The 17287-nt window shown below is 44.8% G+C and overlaps 1 protein-coding gene and 1 pseudogene across 1 annotated transcript in view; both read right to left on the bottom strand.

Annotated features, from left to right (window-relative positions):
- Window positions 1–17287, bottom strand: part of LOC147665801 (activin receptor type-1C-like) — a 329593-nt gene that overhangs the window by 259581 nt on the left and 52725 nt on the right. The gene's annotated exons all lie outside the window — the stretch shown is intronic.
- The window catches only part of LOC147665802 (uncharacterized), a 36546-nt pseudogene continuing 22952 nt past the window's right edge, over window positions 3694–17287 (bottom strand).

The raw sequence follows: 17287 nt of genomic DNA, 5'->3' as shown, positions 1-17287 counted from the left end.
TCATCTCATCAAAGTTTTTTAATGCATTGCAATTAAGTGCACAATTTCGAATATTGTTGATTCTAATTTCATGTATTGCCCATGTAATATATGATTGATCATTGAATGATAAACAGATATGCCTTAGAGCACATTAGTTTTTTTGAATAATTTGATTAATTCATTGAGACATTCTTGTCTGTTGTTGTACTCCACGTAGGTTGTGGTTTTCCACAGCCTTCACAGTTCATTTGATTACATAGAGTGATTTGGGGGCGACATCCCTCACATGGTGGATGCCCGAATGTGAGTTCTTAAAATTGGTTGAATTTTGGTTAACTCAGTCTTTATCTACTGATAGAAACAAGGTGTGCGGAGTCACTTTTAAAATATGTACATTTCTGTTACAGACACATCTGAAGACCAAAATGGGGATTATAGGTAGATGTTGGACAGTAGACAATTATTATGTGAATTATGTGTAATGCTTTCTGAAGCAGTTATGTTTTGTCACATGACTTTTGGCTTACTCTTCATATATGTTACTCTGAACACTGACCCCTGTTCAAAATTTCTTTCACACCACATGTAGTTACCCTGGGAGAGGGAGGAGATGACAGCCTCCAGTGTACTACCCATTTCCAGACATTCAGACCATGGAAGAAAGGGATGTCATCAAGAAGGTTCATTTGAAAAAGGAAAACAATAAAGAATTTATGTCATCAGTTGGAGCCTGCTCTACTTCCTCAAAACACTAATCCCACATGTATTCCACCTATTGTGAAATGTATGGCAGTATTGAATTTTCTGGCCACAGTTTCCTTTCAATACACTGTGGCTATATCTGGTGGTATTTCACAACCAATGTTCAGTGGTGTACTACAAGAAGTGCTTTCAACAATGACGAGACACATTGATGGCTACATCCAGCTCCCCAGACATGAGGATTTAGCCAATTTGAAGGTTGACTTCTATGGATTCGGTCGCATCCCATATGTGGTTGGGGCCATTGATGCACCTATATTTCCTTAGTATCACTGCAAGCCAGGGAACACGTTTACTGTAACAGGAAGCACTTCCATTCTATCAATCTGCAAGTTGTCTGCTTACCGAATTTAATCTTCTCAAACGCCTGTTCTCGGTTCCCAGCATCGGCCCAGGATTTCTTCAGACTGCAGAACAGGACCATACCCCAGCTGATGTCACAACTACTACCGGAGAGGGCCTGGCTTGTTGGTAAGTTTGATCTGTCCTAACTTTGTGTGGTGATGTCTGGTACTATGATCAAAAAGTGTGTAACTTGTTGTTGCACTCATGTCTGTCTTCCCACTAGGAGACTCAGCATATCCCAAACGTCCATGGCTGTTCGCACCACTGACGAATACAACTACACCAGGGGAAGTCCCTTTCAATGAGGCCCATGGAAGTACACGGCGGACAGTGCAGCGGCAGTTTGGACACCAAAAGGCCAGATTCAGATGCCTGGACAAGCCTGGGGGAGCCCTCCTCTACTCACCCGGGAAGGTGTGTCAAATCACAGTTGCCTGCTGCATGTCAAACAACATCGCATTGGGTCGGAACATCCCTTATGTTGCAGAGGATGGAGACCATGAAGTGTCATCGGGTGAGGATCCTGAAATGCCAAATGATGACAACAGTAGTGAAGAGGACGGAATTGACTTGCATAAAGATCTCATCGACAACTTTTTCACATGAGTATAAGTATGTTGTGAGATGTCATGACTTTTACTCTTATATCAACTCTTGTTGTGATGATATGAGAAGTATGTTTAGGGAGAATATTAGGAAGCTAAAGCTCTGGCAAATTCTGGTAAACTATGTTTGTGGAGGAAGGGTTTGACACATGCTCATTTTGTTAGTGTTTCTTTGTTTACGTTAGATTTTTATCATGGACTGTGTTTTCTAGATGATGACTATGTGAATTGTGTTGTGTTTATGATTTCATAGCTGATCTCTTTGTTTTGGTCTGTTTTAAGGACCTTCACAAGGGCATCTTCATTTGGACATTTCAGAGGTGTGACATTAGGAGATAATGATGCTGTTTGGATGTCCAAATTGGACATGGATTGTTTCGGGAATATCTGTCACAGACTTTAGGTGTACAAAACCTGGACTTGTTCCTTGTCGTGTGGTGGTTCTAATGCAACATGTGTGCCATTATGTGCTCCAACAAAATGTTGTTGTGGGACCAAATCATGCTTATCTCTCTTCACATCGGCTAAATCCTTATTGTGTAAAAATGTTATATAGCTACTGATGTGTCTCCTCATTATAGGCCAAAGTGCTTGTGGCACATCACTGACATTTGTCTGTGACATTTCACCAGATGCAGCAACACGTGATTGGAATGACTCTGTGATCAGAAACTGTTGTACTGCCATATATCTATTTACTGGATTATTGGCTTGGTCTGGTGGCTCAATGAGCTAATGTGTCCACTGTAGGGGCCTGTGTTTGACCTCATGGTCACAGGTTCAAATCCCGGCAGGTCCAGTCAGCCTGTCATCTGTCTGAGGTCGATAAAAAAAGTATCGTTGGGTAGCAGTAGACATCTGTTATTCAGCATCAAGAGGCCTACGGGTGAATGTGCACATTTTGCAAATACCCATGTTATGTCTTTGGTTTAAATGATGAGGGATTCCTTTTGTGTGGTAGGTGAATTGGCATTAGCTGATGACATAGACTAATTTTATTTTACCTATTCAATAGGAAATGTTCTGATGTGTCCCTTCCTTTTATGATGTTAAGGTCTGCACCTGAAAATGTTACCATGACACAGAATATTTGAGTCATGTATGATTTGCTATGTTTCTGACATACTACCAGCCTATGATTGGAACAATGGAGTAAAGATGTTATAAGAAAAGGCACTAGTGTATATTTGTTGATGCGACATGGTTGTGATCTTGAGCTAAACATAGTACACATGCAACACATCCATGCTTATAAGAGTTGCTTGTTTTGGTATTGTAAAATTCCCATGGGAGCACATATATACAGTGGTAGATGTGAGATTTACTACAGCAGACAATGAGTTTGTTACTTGTGTATTTATTAAAGTGATAAAGGTGAAGGTCTACATTATGAAAAACCAAACATATAAAAGTGAAGTAATTAAATGAAAAAGAAATTTATAAAGCACAAGACATTCACCCGAAGGTGTCAAGGCGCTAGCTCAACAGACAAGATATACCGGGACGTTTCAAAACCACATCAGAGATTAAAAAGCCAGGTCTTTAACGCCTTCCTGAAGGCCAACAGGTGTGTTTCTTCTTTTAACCTCAGTGGAAACAAGTTCCAAAGTCTGGTTGTGCTTACTAGAAAGCTCCTACCACCCCAAGAACACATTTTGAACCTAGGGACTACCAGGTTATGGGCATGAGCTGAACGGAGATGTATGGCTGCAAATTCTGTTAAAAACGGTAGGCCCCGGACCTTGAATGGCTTTAAAAACAATACAGAGAGCCTTAAACTCGATATATCTTTTCACTGGTAGTCAGTGTAACTCTTTGAGCACTGAGGAGGCAGATTTATATTTTGGAATGTTCATCAGTAGTGAGTCATGATGAATAAAAATCATTTGCAGATGCAGTATTGTCTGAAGTCCAGCGTCCAAAATACTACTCCCATTAGAAAAGGCAAAGCGTCCATAAATAGTCCACAGAGTGAAAGCATTGCACACACTGGAGGAAATTAAGGTTCAGGTTTCTTCCAGGCGGTGATGGGTATCTTGCCATTGGCACCTCCTGGATTTGTGCATGGACGTCCCTGCTTGCGACCGTGGAAGGGATCCACTGCTCCAGAGACAGGTGTGTCTGCAGGCATGTCTTCCTCTGAAAGGGCCTCCTTTCCTGTGACTGCTGCAGATGTAAATTAGCCAAATGTAGTTGGACCACAGGAAGCGGTAGATGGAGGTGGAAAAAGCCTGCAGAGGGTTGTGTTGATATCCTGCCGCACCCCATTGAGCTTGCCCATGTTGGTGTTGTGGGTGATCAGCTCCTGGTGTATTTCCCTCTGCAGCTGCTTCATCACCTGGATTTCCATCAATGCCTTGCCCATCGCGTCCTGAGAGTCCTGATAGCCTCCCAAGTCTTGGTTGATGGTGGCCTGGGTGTGAGTGGTCCCAGTGGCCTCATTCAGCGGGCCCACAGTACCCTGCCCACGAACTCCAGCCCCACGGGCCTGTGCCCTTGGCCCAGAGTGCACTCTCCCACTGAGTCCTAGTACCTCTGTGACTGAGCTGGTTATTCTCATCTCTGAATTCAGCACTCGGGGGCACAAGATGGTACTGACTGTGTTTGGTACACAGGTTGGGGAGACAGGAGTTGCTGAGGGCTGCAACTAAGGTGGGAGTTGTTGTTCTGGGCACAGTGAGACTCACTTTTTTTTGTTTGCCCAGGCAGATCAGATGGGCCAGGACCATTAATCATCCAAGACTGCAGGTTCAGGAGTGTTTTCATCACTGAGGGCTTCATCTTGGAGTGTGAGTCTGTTTGATGGCCAAGCTCTGGGTAGGTGCTGTTCCAGTTCGTAAGCATGGGTGTAAAATCCGTTCCGCTCGCGGAATTTGCGGATTTTCGGCAAATTCGCAATCGCGAATTTCCCGAAAATTGGCAAATTCGCACGCAGCGGATTTTTTTGCTTGGTGATACAATATTGCAGCGCGCAGCGTTCACTTACCGTCATTCAGCATTTGCAGAGTTGTTTTTCTCGATGTTTTGCGTGTGCTGCGCCATTTTGGATCTTGCCACGGGAGTTTGTCGATCGCGATTACGTCATTGCGGCTGCCACCTTGCACAGCGAGAGTTTGTCAACGCGAGTACGTCATAAAGGCCCGTGATCACGCCTCGTGGGAGTAAACAATTGCGAACACGTAGATGCGGCGGGCAGCAACAATCTCGCACTTTTGCAATTCTGCACAAGAAATCCACCAGCGGGCAGCATAAATCTTCCGAAAATGATGATTTTTATCTAATAACTCCTCAGGTTGACATTTGCCTGCACTTTTTTTTGCAAGGAGTCCATTTGTGGGGTGGGAGGAAGGAAGTGCCCCACAGTCTCCAACTTCCTCTTCCTGTCCAGCAGGCTCCTCCCAGTGCTTTGTTCATGTCCTGGTCACTTTGATTTGGATCTTGACCTGGAAGGATTACTTTTTGTGGATGCTGCTGGATATTTGGATTTGAGGCCTTTTTGACTTTCTTTGGATCACTTTTGGATTAGAAATTTCACAAGTAAGTTTGTTTGGGGCATTACAGTTGCTGCAACTACAATTTTGGACCCTTTTCAGAACATTAAATAAAATATATTGTGGGTAGCCACAGTATCCAGCAGGACCAGGGTTAGTTATGGGTGCATGATACAACTGTTTTGTTGAATTTCAACATGATTTAGGGCATGGATGGCATTTGATTGTGGTGATTTTTGTGTGGTTTTCGATTTTTTGGGGTGGTGTTGGGGCCTTTTGCCCAGGGGTACTCAGTGGTGCATGGACTGAGTCTTTCTGTGGGGTCTCTTTAATGTAAACATCATGGAGGGCATGGATGGCATTGGATTGTGGTGATTTTTGTGTGTTTTTCGATTTTTGGGTTGTTGTTGGGGCCTTTTGCCCAGGGGTACTCAGTGGTGCATGGACTGAGTCTTTCTGTAGGGTCTCTTTAATGTAAGCATCATGGAGGGCATGGATGGCATTGGATTGCGGTGATTTCTGTGTGTTTTTTGATTCTTTGGGGTGTTGATGGGGCCTGTCTATGTGGGTGGGAGCGATTTTGAGGACTGGTACAGGCAGGGCCTGGCCATGTGGTGGGGGTCTAGGGGCCATTTTGAAGCCAGGCAGTGTGCTTTGTTGTGCCATAGGCCTGCACCCAGTCTGCCATGCTTTCATCCATTATGCCCAGGGGTACTCAGTGGTGCATGGGCCTAGTCTTTCTGTGGGGTGTCTTGAATTTGAACATGATTGAGGGCATGGATGGCATTGAATTGTGGTGATTTGTGTGTTTTTTTTATTTTTTGGGGTGGTGTTGGGGCCTTTTGCCCAGGGTACTCAGTGGTGCATGGACTGAGTCTTTCTGTGGGGTCTCTTTAATGTAAACATCATGGAGGGCATGGATGGCATTGGATTGTGGTGATTTTTGTGTGTTTTTCGATTTTTTGGGGTGTTGATGGGGCCTGTCCATGTGGGTGGGGGCCATTTTGAGGACTGGTAGAGGCAGGGCCTGGCCATTTGGTGGGGGTCTAGGGGCCATTTTGAAGCCAGGCAGTGTGCTTTGTTGTGCCATAGGCCTGCACCCAGTCTGCCATGCTTTCATCCATTATGCCCAGGGGTACTCAGTGGTGCATGGGCCTAGTCTTTCTGTGGGGTGTCTTGAATTTGAACATGATTGAGGGCATGGATGGCATTGGATTGTGGTGATTTTTGTGTGTTTTTCGATTTTTTGGGGTGGTGTTGGGGCCTTTTGCCCAGGGGCACTCAGTGGTGCATGGACTGAGTCTTTCTGTGGGGTCTCTTTAATGTAAAAATCATGGAGGGCATGGATGGCATTGGATTGTGGTGATTTTTGTGTTTTTCGATTTTTTGGGGTGTTGATGGGGCCTGTCCATGGGGGTGGGGGCCATTTTGAGGACTGGTACAGGCAGGGCCTGGCCATTTGGTGGGGGTCTAGGGGCCATTTTGAAGCCAGGCAGTGTGCTTTGTTGTGCCATAGGCCTGCACCCAGTCTGCCATGCTTTCATCCATTATGCCCAGGGGTACTCTGTCAGTGATGCATTTTATTGGTCTTTCCATTTTGCGGGATGGGTATAATAAAAATGCTTACTTGCAAACTATTAATTGAAGCGCTACATATGCAACATTTATTTAACTGATTTTCCTCTGGCTTCGTTTGCTTTTCGGTGCAGAAAGACGAATCATCAGCCTCATCGTTCCTCATCAGTGCCAGGAACAAGTCCTGCTGCGGTGTGTGCAGCACAACATCACGTGTGGCCACAGACAACTCTGCAACTTGTGCAACTGCGGCCTGCTGTTACGACATCTGAAGAATATGGCCCCAAAAAAAGTTGCCCGTAGCTCCTCTAGCAAGAATGTTGCCAGTAAGGAGCAGAAGAAGCAAGTGGCGCCACCTACCAAGGAGACTGGTGTGCCGACCGTCGCATTTTTTGGGGAAAAAAAAGTACGCCTGCAGCAGCAGCGGGGTCTGCTGGGGACCAAGCTGGGAGCAGCACCCCCGCTCCATTGGGCTCAGTGCCACCACCACCACACCAACTTAAGTCCAAGCCCTTGAGTGCTGCAGAGGCAGCCAGTATAGTTGTTCAATCACCATCGACTAGTGATGTTGGCTCATCACAAGAAAGTAGCAGCATCCCTCAATCAACACAGATTGTTGTAACTCATCTGACGGGTGTTCAACAACCACAGCCGCAACAACAACCACATGTGCAAGTACAAGCCCAAGTACATGTGGAAGGAGAGGCGGCGCAAGGAGATGCGCAAGCAGAGGTGCATGGAGCGGCACAAGTGCCCACAATAGTTGTTCCTCCTGAAGTAGGGGCACATCAGGAAATCGACATTCAAGCCGAGGTATCATTTGAGGAAGCCACTCCTCCTGCTCATTCATTGTCTTCCAGATCCCTAGCAAGGAAAAGATCAAGGATGGTGTCTACATCTTCTTCAGGCACCCTTCCTTCTGATGATATGGATGAAAATTGGGAACCACCACAGCCGTCTGAGAGTGAGGCACACAATGATCTCACAAAGGTAGCTAAGCGTAAAAGGAAGGTCCCCAAAAGTCTCATAGTTATGGAGTGTGATGATGACGCTGAACAAGAAGTGGCGTATTCTCCTGCTGATGAAGACTCTCACGACGACGACGCAGTCATCATAGACGTCACTGCAGCCCCAGCGGGCATGCAGCAAACAGACATTTTTACCCTAGCCCGAAATGCTGCTGAGCGTGATGTTGGGAACGTGGCAATGGGACCACCACCAATGCAGTTAACTAGTACATCACCACCTACCGCATCCATATTTTCTCGCCAGAAGGGGCCTCCATCCACCTCGACCTCCATTTCCTCGATTAGTGGTGCTGTAAGTGCACAACGTACTAAATTTCGGCAACACACATCCTCCACTTCATCTGGCATTAGCATTCCCAGTATCGCCTCCTCCGCCCCCCACAGACATTTGAAATCCGCAGTTTGGGACTTCTTTAGTGTTAGCCCAACAAGGGAAAACATAGCCATTTGTACCATTTGTAAACTTCGAGTTAGTCGTGGTAAGCTTGGTACCAACTATGGTACCGGAGGCCAGAGAGGTCATCTTGAGAGACAGCACACTGTCAAATGGCATGCGCACCTAAAGGAGATCAAGGCAGCCCGAATTGCAAGTCAATAAACTGTATCCGCTGATGTTTCATCTGATGATGACGAGGAGGAAGAAGCGTCAAACATTTCTTCACTTACACCCCGTACCCCTGTCAGCAGCACACCCCTGCAAGATATATGAACCACACTAAGAGTGTAGGAGAGAGTGAGACACCAATGCGAAAAAGTTCATCATCACCGAGCGTAAATGGGTCGAAGAAGTCATCATCATCCCGTAAAATGGTCCAGCCCACCATTAGAAGCATGTTGTTTTCAGATGCGCCATTTGAACGCAACCACCCAATGTATAACACAAATCTGGCTAAAATGCTAGTGCTAGACCTTCTCCCTTTTTCTTTTGTGGAAGGGGTGGGTTTTCTTGAATTAGTGGCAACGCTCTGACCTAAATGGAAGGTTTCTAGCCGGTTCTATTTTGCCAGAGTTGCGGTTCCAGCACCACATGAAGATGTGCTGGAGGTGATTGGGGCAGCTTTGCAGAAGAGCGCTGTTCACACTATACATCTGACAACAGACATGTGGACCATGTGCCAAGCCGTTGATTACATGTGCATCACTGCACACTGGGTCTCTTTTTCAGGGGTTAAAGCAAAGGTAACCACAGGTGTTGACCCAGACAAAGTTTATAAAGCTGCTCGGAAACATGCAACACTAGCCATGTTTTCCATGGAGAAAAATCATACAGGAGAAAACATTTTGCATGAGTTTAACACAAAGGTCTTTCAATGGCTGTCCCCAAGAAAATGCATGATTGGTTATGTTTCCACGGATAATGGCGCCAATGTAGTTAAGGCCATGGATAAGGGTAACTATTTCTGAGTGCCGTGTTTGGCGCACTGTATAAACCTGGTTGTTAAAAAATTCTTGAGTGAAGAAAGTCCAGTGTGCGAGTTACTGACCTCCTGCTGAAGAATGTGCACACATTTCAACCATTCTTTTAAGGCCCGGAAGCAGCTGAGGTACCTGCAACATGAACGTAAACTCCCAGTGAAAGCACTCATCCAGGAGGTGGTAACACGTTGGAACTCAACCTTCTACATGCTTGAGCATCTGTATGAGCAGTAAGCGGTAGTCGATCAGTATTTCTTTACACAGGGTACACCTATGATGGACCTGAGGATACAGGTGGAGCAATGGAAGCTAGTTAAAAGCCTGACAGACATGCTTCGTCCTTTTGAGGTCTTCACGCGTGCAGTCAGCAGGGAGGACTGTAATTTGGGAAAAGCTATCCCATTGTTGCGCATGCTAGAGCACCAACTGAAGGCGGTGTCTTCTACGTTTCAAAAAGAGGGAAAGGCAATTCAGCATCCGCCAGGCAGGCAGAGGACAGGGTGTCTTCTGGTCACCAACATTGATGGATGGAGCGTCAGATGGGATGGAGGAGTCCCCCTAATAAGAGGAATGGTTGTATGCATGCAACTTACCAAATTCAACAGGAAAACTACAACAACATACAGATACGGTATCCGTTCTTTTCTAATTATCTTTTAAGTAATGTTATTGCTGTGAACTTCTATGAGTGTGACTCTGCATTTCTTTGATCTCTGCTACTAAATTCGTCCCTACAGCCATTGTATAGGTTTTACTTCTGCTATTATTTAAACTTAATTTAATGTAAGAAGTGTTTCTCTGAGTGCAGAGATAGGCAAGTGAAAACGCATGATTAATACTGCAGCCCTGTACTGTTGCATTCTTTCATTCACGGTTGTCGAAAGTACTACTTACTTTTCAGTAGCCATCATGCAGTAGTGCATGCACCTCCTTTATGTCACTTAAAAGATTTATGGATAGCTTTGTACCCAAAGATTTGTTTATCTTCAATTATTGTTTGTCCATGCTCTGCTTTATTTTTCTTCTCTCAACAAAACTTTCCCAAAAACCCCCATTCCCATCCATTTTCCAAACCCTAACCCTCTTCCCCTGGGCTGTGTGGTTTTGATTGATATGTGACTAAATGACAGCAATAATTCCACACACTTGCTGGGGAGGATAAGTTCATATCAACAGGCTGTTGAAGGAATCGGAGGATATATTCTTACTCAGCTTCACACAGAGTCACTATTGGCAAATGAAAGCAGATTTTCATGCGCGCCATCAACTTGATTGGTCATCAAGAACATCCTCCTTCTAGACGTGGCAAATTATTACGCTGCTGTGTCCTTCACCTTCAGTACTATTTCTTATAGTAGTAGCCAATGTCAAAGAAATTCAACGCAAGTACTAGTTATACTCTCAATACTTTACCATTTGTTAGGCTACATTGTGGCACTGTTCTAGTGTACTGTCACCTGCTATTTTCTCTATCGTACCGTTCTAATGCTACAGTAAGGACAAACAAGGTTTCATTTTCTTTTTTTTCAGATCCTACAACTGCCACTGTGTAACACCACTAGTACCACCTCAATGATGACATTTCATCCGCCCAGGATTGCCAACCTGAATCACCATTTCCCGTGCAGCCAGCCCTGTGCCTAGCCATATTTCCAAACACAAATTACAGGTAAGATAAGCATTTGGGGGGAGGTAGTATAATGGAGTATTAGGAGAGACGAGAGGCTGACGGTAGAACTAGTAAAATCCTAAGACTATTGAATTCACTTACTCTGTGAGATGCACTTAGTTTTGAAAACATGTGGGCAATTACTTACACAACTTGAATCAAGATGCCACTTAAGTTTCAGGAAAACAAACTTACTGTTAACCCCCACCCACCAGCCTCAAAAGCAGTAAAAAAAACACGTATGCAAAGATAAAGTTTAAAGTATATTTATATCCCTAACATAAATAATCTCCCACAAGACCCAACCCACCCCCACTCCCTAACCCCAATGAATGTCAGTGAAAAGTCCAAAAAACCCAACTCCCAATTCCCACCCCCCGAAGTCTTTAAAAAAGGGGCAAGGGACAGTTTCCTCCTACTTCTGGCTGCTGTTGACTTTTCGGGCCAGGTCGGCATGCTCCTTGCGGAGGGTCTCGAGCAGGGTTTTGGTGTTGAGCAGCTCCTGCTTGAGGTAGGACACCCTGAGTGAAAGGCGGTGCAACCTTTTTTTGGTACTGCTGTGGGGGGCAGCTGATTTTTTTGCTGCTCGGCGGTGGGGGGTGGCTGCGGTACCCCGTCTCCGTACCACTGGAGACCTGCTGCGCTGACTGGCTGACCCAGGGAGCGCGGAGGAGGATGCAGGTGTCGCTGTGGATGTTGTCAACGTACTCTGTGTGTCCTCCTCCTCCTGGGCCACCAGCCGCCGATATTCGGCGACAGTCGCCCCCAGCCTCCGTTGCCGGGGCCTTTTAGCCAGCTCCATCCGTGCTGGTTTGGAAGGAGCCTCTATATGAAGAAAGAAAGACATAGTCTGTAACCAATGCTCTTTAAGATTAACACAAAATGATTCAGCAGTAAGTTGTGTCACAGTAGAACTAGCAACTTGCAAGCGCAGAACATAACTACTGTGGACAGTATCTATCTAACCTCCCACTTCTTCATCCTTGCTCTAACATTAGTGGGAGTTTAAGGAATCAATTCTACGAGCACTATGGACTCACTCCATTAGAGTAGACTATGACAGTACACCAGTCTTATTCTTCTTCTTCTCTCTTGTTTAGCAAAATTGGTACGTTAACTTCTGCAAGCCGGCATAATGCCAGCGCATTGAACTTGCACCCGAGAAAAACAGACACCCGCCATGATGAGTGAGACAGACTTGCGTTACTGTACCAGTGCAGTATATGCAGGTGGTGATGCTCTTACTTTTCTATTATGGGTGGCACTGAGAATACTCTGTTACAAGGGTTACTCCTTAATTAATTTAACTTTCACCCTACAGTGCCAATGAATACTAGAAAAGGAAAATGAAGAAGATAAATAATCTGATTATCTATCACAGCATATGGTATGTATTTGCTTACATATGGGATGACTTTAGGTGCTTTGCTTTTTATTGAGTGAACAGTGATACATCCACACATGAATGACCAAGTTCTACTAAACTTATTAACAGAGGTAGTGAGTGGCCATCGTTATAGCCGGATATATGCTGTGCTTGCAATACAAACTACAGGTACTATTCATGGTAGTATTCGGACAAAATTAATTTAAAACTTCTTTTCCTTGCCTTTCCTACACTGGGACGGACGTGCGGGTGCAGTGTTACATGCTCTTCAAAGTAACACTTAGTTCATCCAGTGACCATCTACTCTCTCTAGATACACATATGCTATCTAAGAGTCAGATAAAACCATGATCCAGGCATCCATCCATTCAAACTATATGTCAATCAATCTTCTTCATGTCTCTCATATGGACAAATCTTACGTTTTCTCAGGGGAAAACAACTTTTCATTTTATTTGGGAAACCGCAAGCCATACATCCGTGCTTGACTTGCATTTGAATTTCAACCAAAGGATATATTGTGCACACATACAGTTTCTGGTTCACCCACCCAGGCTGTTCTCCTTCCACCCATCCTTGCTTCATCCTTCACCCAGCCATGCATCATATTCCTTCCCAGCCACCTCGGGCACCAATCAAACATGTATCATTCTTCTTTGTCAGTCATCATTACTTTTAACTTGCTTGTCCTTCCACACTTACTTACACCCTTCTTTCGCTTTTCGTTCATCCCATCCATCAAGTTCATCTCAGATCTGATTTGGATTCTCGAAAAAAAAATCCCCGCTGAGTTGAAGTAAATTTAGAGGAGGCTACTTTGTTCTAAATTTGAAAGTCTGCTTAACAGTATAGTAACTTAAGTGTTGAACATATACACTACACCCGTGCAGAGAGCACACTCTGCAGTCTGCAATCTCAATAAGTAAGGAATATAAGAGCTTACCACTGCCCTCCACTACTGTGGCAACCCGCACAGCAGTTTCCTCCGGCACTTGCACCGCCTCCTCCCCAGAAGTGTCCTCCTCCACCTCTGCGCTGGGCCTGACACCTGATGTTCCACCTACAAAGTACATTTAAAAATGTTACATGTCATAGACATACACCACTCACTAGTATTTTGTCTAGGAATGAAGAAATGTGAATACAGAAACCAATCTAATAATTTGTGACTGTCTACTCTAAAGTAAAAATGTCAATTTTTCAAGGGAAGGGTGTTGTCTTGCTGCACTTTTTGGCACAACTGATGAATGCTTGCTTTTTAACACGCACCATTATTCTCATAACAGACAGAAGCTTCACTTCTAAGAACAAGAGCAAGATCAGATCATCATCACTAGGACGGAATGACCAACGATTCAGCACCAAAGAGAAAAATTAAAGTTCAAACCAGGTGAGGGCTCGGCTCGCCCACAATAAATGTGTGAAATAAATCACTAAGCACTTTTCCATTTTTTATCAACCGTTTATGTTTTATGACAAGCTTGATTTAATAAATGTTTTTACTTTTAATAAAGCTTTAAAACTGAAATAGACTCTGTTGTTTTTGGTCAAGAGTGACTGAGAAAAAGGTTTTGCAATTTGCAAGCATAAGTCTGTGCCTCTGACACTTCTGGACTCAGACTCCGTACTCTTGTCCTGCGCTGGATAATCATCATTGGGGATCAATCATCGATGAATTCGGGAGCTAAATGACTCTGCCACACTATCTAGTCAGTAAGGAGATTGGGGGTTCTTCAAAGTCTGATATCACTGAGGTATGTGGAAAGTCTACCTGCGCCTATTATAATTGATAAACAATGCACTATTTACTGTCCATATTTCTGTTTGTGCAGATTTGTCCTTGCAACGGTAGTAGTATGGATTGTCCTCCTATCCAAACCAAAAGTAAAGTAGTATCTTATTCTTTCTTGGTGGTCATTCACATTTTATTTTTGGGAATTGGCAATGCATAAACATTTAGAAGACTTGAAAAGACGATATGGACAATCCGAGAGGACTGCACTCAGTGCATAGAGCTATTGCTGACTAGAATGGGAGTTTCGTTTAACACCTTTTGCCAAATGTGCAATCTTAGTTAGCTACACAGACAGACTAATAAGAATAATCTAGTAATACCACAGGGAGTCATAGTAGAGGCAGGATAGAATTTAGATACAGTCTACAAGAAGATCAAAGACGATTTAGAAAAAATCGAATGAGAAACGCTAGGAAAAAATAGGTACTCTATATTAAAATTAAAACTTACTGGGGCCAGCAAATAGCCCTCGCCTGACCGATCCTGACCTTGTACAGCAGCAGCAGCCTCCTCCTCTGTCCTCTTGCCCCTGGTTGGAGCTGATGTACAACATGAAAGAAAGAAAGACCCGAAAACATGGATGATTGTTGTCAACCAAATGAAACATTTCAAAAGAACAATAACAAAATATTTTGGCGAAATAGCAAATAGACAACTATTCCATGAGATATATTGACCTATCTCATGTGGTCTACTACGATATTAGTATTGCTTGAATTGCGGACCGTCGACTTGGAAAGTTATGTAACTCACTAAACAAACTACTAAAAAGGTTCGCCTAGGACTGGCAGGCAGAAGTCCGCAGCACGCGAAGTGACAGACAAAGTCCATTGTGATTGCAGATCAGGGACAACACTAAAAAGTTTCCTACTACATTAACCAGTCATTAAAATACTCAAACTATCAATCCACCACAACTATTTCTTCTTATTTCCAGGTGTACAAAGGAAGGACTGGACTTGAGTCTGTAGGGGCAGATTTACAAGCCCCTTGCGGCTCTTTTGCTCCATTGTTGCGTGACTTTTGTGACGCAGCGACAGAACAAAAGAGGCGCCATGGTGCGGCGTATATTAACAACGTGACGCATATGAGAGATGCATCACGTTGTAAAGCCCTGCGCCATCAGGGGGATTTCCGGTGCAAGGGAGGGCGTTCCTGCGCAGGAACGCATCCTAAAAGTGTCTGAGGGAAATCTACAAGATTTCAATCAGTAACTTTTAAGACAATGATGCGTCACTCAAACCCTGCGCCTGCTTGAAGCACATGTACGGCTTGGGGAGATAGGGCACCCCAGAGCATTGCTGGAGCTGCGCCATCGTTGCGACGCAACTCCAGCAATGCGCCGCCTTTACGGCACAGATGCGCAACGCTTCGGTGACGTTTTGGGCCCATGGTGCGCCGCATTGTAAATACGGCGAACCATGGGTGGTGGTGGTGTGGCGCACAATTACTGGCGCATCCCTGCTACTTTGCAGGGATGCGCCGGTAATTGTAAATCTGCCCCTTAGTGTCTAGCATTACGCAGTTCTGTAAACTACACTCATACATAATTTCTCAGGCCAATGAAATGAACACAAAATCGAAAACAAATAAGCATAGTAGCAACGCTACTGAGAAGGAGAGCAGTGCACCTGAAATGCACAGAAGATTTTGAAAGCTCCCGGAGCCCGTACCCGCTTGCGATCCTGCCGCCTGGCATGATGGTCCTGGGGAGGCGGCGCTGCACATAGGACACTAGTGCGGCCACCTCCTCCGCGCTAAAGATCTCCCATGGCATCACTAGCTCCCCCCTCAAACGCCCGCACGGGAGCCGGGCACGGGGTCCGGGACCCTTCCCCTTCTCGGGCTGCTTCCTGGCTCCCTTTACCATGGTCTGTGCAGAAAGGAAGGTAAATGATAAATAAGAAATAGAATAGGGAAGAAGAAAAGAAAAGAGTTTAAAAAAGTAGTTTAAAATTAACCAAAAGTAGCAGAAAACACAAAAATATAGAGCTAGAATAATAGAGGATAGATAATAAGTAAAATAGATTAAAAAAAACTTCAAACAAGCAAAGGATGGCAGAGATTCAGGGAGGATACAGAAAGCATTCCCAGAACCATAGCAATGAATGAAAAACAAGATGGCCGCGCCCGTTCACGACTGCGTGGGTAAGTTCGCGCGAGATTTCCCCCGCAATCACACGCGAACTTGTACCAGCGAGCCGCACACTTTGTGAGATTACACATAGCGCCCGGAAACGGAAATACATCACGCAAACAAGATGGCCGTGCCCATGTACGACCGCTTGGGTAACTTTGCCGTGTTGCGCTACCAGCGGCTTGCAAAAAAGCAAAAACCACGCGAACTAACACGCCGCAAAAAAACAAATCGCTTATTCGCACGAATTTGCGGCTTCCGAATTCGATCTCGCGCAAATTCGCGCCCGCGAATCCCGTGAAATTGCAGAAAAAAGATTTTTGCAAAACTGAAAGCACTCAGCAGGTGCAAAAATTCAAGCTCATCATTAGTAACCATTCCCTGTAGTGCTTCCTGAGAGCCCCCTCCAGAGTTCAGTTGCCTACTTGCAACTATTCTATGACCCTGCTCTGACCCTCACAGCAGGCTCCGAAAACAGCTACAAGTATGCCACAAAGGTCCTGTTAAAAAAAATTACACTGCAACAGAAAGCAATTACAGATAAGGAAGCAGGTGCCAGACTGGAAGTTCAAATTCAGTGACACATTAATCAACCCCTAATTCATTCATGTCAGTTGAGGCAGGGCAGGTGTGCTAACGAATTTTGCAAAACTGAAAGCACTTAGCAGGTGCAAAAGTTCAAGCTCATCATTAATCAGGAAGTACTTACAGCTAAGGAAGCAGGTGCCAGCTCAAATTCAGTGACACATTAATCAGCCCCAAATTAATTCATGTCAGTTGAGGCAGGGCAGGTGTGCTTTTCCCCCCATAGTCTACAGTGATGAACCAGAGGGTGGCAGTGATGTACCAGACGGTGGCATGGGTGAGACAGAGGGTGGCAGTGGTGAAACAGAGGGTGCTGTGATGAACCAGACGTAGAAACAACATAGTCGCGACAGTTGCGACCTGACAAGTAAGTTCGCACTTGCGAACTGGTATAAAACCCTCACGAACTGGCAGAAAACCTTGCAAACACAAAAAAAAGAAAAAATCCGCAAATTCGCGAAAGTTCGCAGATTTTGCGGATTGCGAATTCGTGAATACGCAAATTCACGA

This window comes from Lissotriton vulgaris, unplaced genomic scaffold (genome assembly GCF_964263255.1).
Source record: "Lissotriton vulgaris unplaced genomic scaffold, aLisVul1.2 SCAFFOLD_765, whole genome shotgun sequence".
In the NCBI taxonomy this organism is placed as follows: Eukaryota; Metazoa; Chordata; class Amphibia; order Caudata; family Salamandridae; genus Lissotriton; species Lissotriton vulgaris.
The sequence above is the reverse complement of the archived record's forward strand: the minus strand, read 5'-3'. Positions and strand labels throughout refer to the sequence as shown.